The sequence below is a fragment of the Bufo gargarizans genome, chromosome 4 (assembly GCF_014858855.1).
Source record: "Bufo gargarizans isolate SCDJY-AF-19 chromosome 4, ASM1485885v1, whole genome shotgun sequence".
NCBI lineage: Eukaryota > Metazoa > Chordata > Amphibia > Anura > Bufonidae > Bufo > Bufo gargarizans.
The window spans coordinates 61,707,494-61,710,324 of record NC_058083.1 but is presented as its reverse complement, the minus strand read 5'-3'; the positions used below and the strand labels follow the sequence as shown (position 1 = coordinate 61,710,324).

The 2,831-nt window shown below is 51.1% G+C and overlaps 1 long non-coding RNA gene across 1 annotated transcript; it reads left to right on the top strand.

Annotated features, from left to right (window-relative positions):
• Nucleotides 1-1,486: 1,486 nt before the first annotated feature.
• Nucleotides 1,487-2,224, top strand: LOC122933927. Its single transcript, XR_006388592.1, has 3 exons — nucleotides 1,487-1,867; nucleotides 1,942-2,065; nucleotides 2,168-2,224. It is a non-coding gene; the product is annotated as an uncharacterized LOC122933927 (long non-coding RNA).
• The last annotated feature ends 607 nt before the right edge of the window (nucleotides 2,225-2,831 follow it).

The following is a 2,831-nucleotide window of genomic DNA, read 5'->3' as shown; positions in this document are numbered from 1 at the left end:
ACATGACGGTGACATCATCCCATGTCCTTCAGTATCCAGAGCAGGTCCTAGTCGGTAGTCACTGCTGCTGTGTCTGGAGCCTCTTCTTCTCTCTGGTATCAGCCATTTCTCCAGAATCCCCCTTTATCCCCGGTACTGGGGGCTCTGAGAAGCGGGGTCTCTCCAGGAGCAGTAAGTGCGGTTCTGGATCTCACTAATGCTCTTGTCCCTGGAGGATTTCCAGCCTCTCCTCTCCTCATAAAGGCGTCTGCAGTACTAGAAGCCTCCAGCTCCGCTAGTTCTCTCCTCTTCTCCTGAATGACCACCAAGGATGGACAGGAAGGAGATCAGCAGAAGAATATTAGACTTCACCTTGGAGATCATCTCCCTGCTGAGCGGAGAGGTAAACTTTTCTAGATTTCTCTCCTCTTTATTGTATTCTGTAACAAGTCAGACATCGGGAAGGAGAATCTATCAAAGGAAGTGATAGGAAGAGTCCAGGATCCTGGAGAACGGCCTTCAGACCTTACAGGTGATGGAGAACCTGAAGATCAGCCACCAATATGGTCAGTGATGTATCATGGGGACCAATAGTCATGTTGTAGGAGCCATGAGAAGGTAAGTAGGCAGGTTGTACCCAGGAGGAGAGGAAGCAGAGGAGGAGATGGCCGGAGTGTGGCCTGGAGGGAGGATTTCTACCCCTAGTCTGACATCTAGATGATTCTGAACTATAACATGGAGGCCTCCAAAATATCTATTGGAAAAAAAGTTTCTCACCAACATAGAAAAGGACTCTTTACTGTATGAGCAGTGAGACTATGGAGCTCTCTACCAGAGGAAGGAGTCATGGGGGATTCTCTAGAAGAGTACAGAAGGGGTCTGGAGGGTAATAATATTCCAGCTTCTAGTGACTAGATTACTGGAGATGTCACAAGACGCCGACAAGGCGCTCGCTCTCCTCAGCGTCGTCGGCGTCCCGCCTCTGTGCAGGAGCGAGGATGCGTGCAGCGTCCTCGTCTCCTAGGTGATAGGACCGGCCGCGCACGTCTCCTCAGCGTGGCTGTCGTCCTCAGTTTCCCCAGGGAGGTCTGAGCACCGAGCTGGGCACTCTGTGCTCAGCTGTATTCAGCAGCGTGGGTCATGTGGCGCTGGCCACGACACATGACCCCAGATAGTTAGTATTTAACAGGCAGCCTGCTGGCCACATGTTGCCTGTTAATTAGGTTAATTTGCGATTCTGTTACCTGGCATACTTACCTGTTCCTGTGTTCCCTGACGATCCTCTTTCTGCTCCTCCTGTAATGCGCTGCTCTCCTGGTATTCCGACCCCGGCTTCCACCTGACGATTCTCTGCGGACTCCTGTGGTACTTTATTACTCTCCTGGTATTTGACCCTGGCTTCTCCTGACTATTCTCTGCTTACTCCATTTGTACTTCGTTGCTCTCTTGGTATTGACTCGGTCCGTTCACTATCCATTGTTTGTCTTGTCAGTCCTCCCAGCACGTATTCTAAGCTAGGGACTGCTGTCCAGTTGTCCCCTGTCATCAGGACTTGCAAGGCAAGTAGGCAGGGCCAGGGGTGAGGGTGGAGCGCAGTGGTCACTATCCTCCCCCCTGTGTCTGTGTGTGCGTGACCGTTACAGGAGATGGGGCCATGATCCAGTGAGGGATTCTGAGTGTAGATCTGGAGTCAGGAAGGAAATTCTTTCCCTAAGTGTCTCTCTCCATCCAGAATTACACCGTAGTGAAGAAGACATCGGGGGTGACTCCCATCATCCATGAGTCAGGAGGGTGGAGCAGGACCCCCATCACAGAGCCTCCCCCACTGATACATAAGCAGAAGATCCTACAACTCACCCACAAGATGATGGAGCTACTGACTGGAGAGGTGACACTGCTGGGAAATTCTCCAGTAACAGCACTGGAGAGGTCTGGGTGATGACGGTGTCATTGTGTTGTCAGGTTCCTGTAAGGTGTCAGGATGTGTCGGTCTATTTCTCCATGGAGGAGTGGGAGTATCTAGAAGGACACAAGGATCTGTACAAGGACGCCATGATGGAGGCTCCCCGGCCTCTAATATCACCAGGTAAGAGGAGATCGTCCTGATTATAGAGGTGTACGGGTCCCCTGGATACTACTCTTATCATCTCATCATGATATATATAATATTCTGCTTGTGTCTCCACAGATAGATCCAGGAGGAGAAATCCCCCCGAGAGATGTCCCCGTCCTCTATATTCCCAGGACTGTCCAGAGGAGAAGCTCCCAGAGAACCATCAGGTAGATGGAGCTGAGCCCTATACACATCTATATAGGGGGGTCCTGCAGTCATAGAGGGGGCATAGATTGTGGGGGTCTCTTATGTGGATCTGTTAGATTTCCCACCTGTCTGCTGTATTGTCCTGAATTGTTACAGATGACAAATCAGGGGGAAGATGTGACTGATATTAAAGTGGAGGATGAAGAAGAGCGGATGATGGGCGATCCCCCGTGTAAGAGTGAGGTGGAGGAGGACATTCCAGTCCATGTGACCACAGGTATGGAATCATGAATGGAGGAAGGGAGTTGGGAGGTTTCTTCAGGTGAGGCTCCACATTAGAGCTGCAGTAAAGTAGCACTCCGGGTAGTGACCTCTGTGTTATGTGCAGGAGTGGAGGGAGTTGACTTCCGTGGGAGCAGTGATGCAGTATTAAGCTCCGTCCACTATGCAGTGACAGGGCTGTGTAGTTCCGGCTCTGCTACACCTGAACAGCTGATTGGCGGAGAAGCAGGGATTAGACCCCCACGGATAGGCCATCACTTAATAAAAGCTGACAACCCCTTCGGTTCATAAGAAGGGTACGGAGGAATGT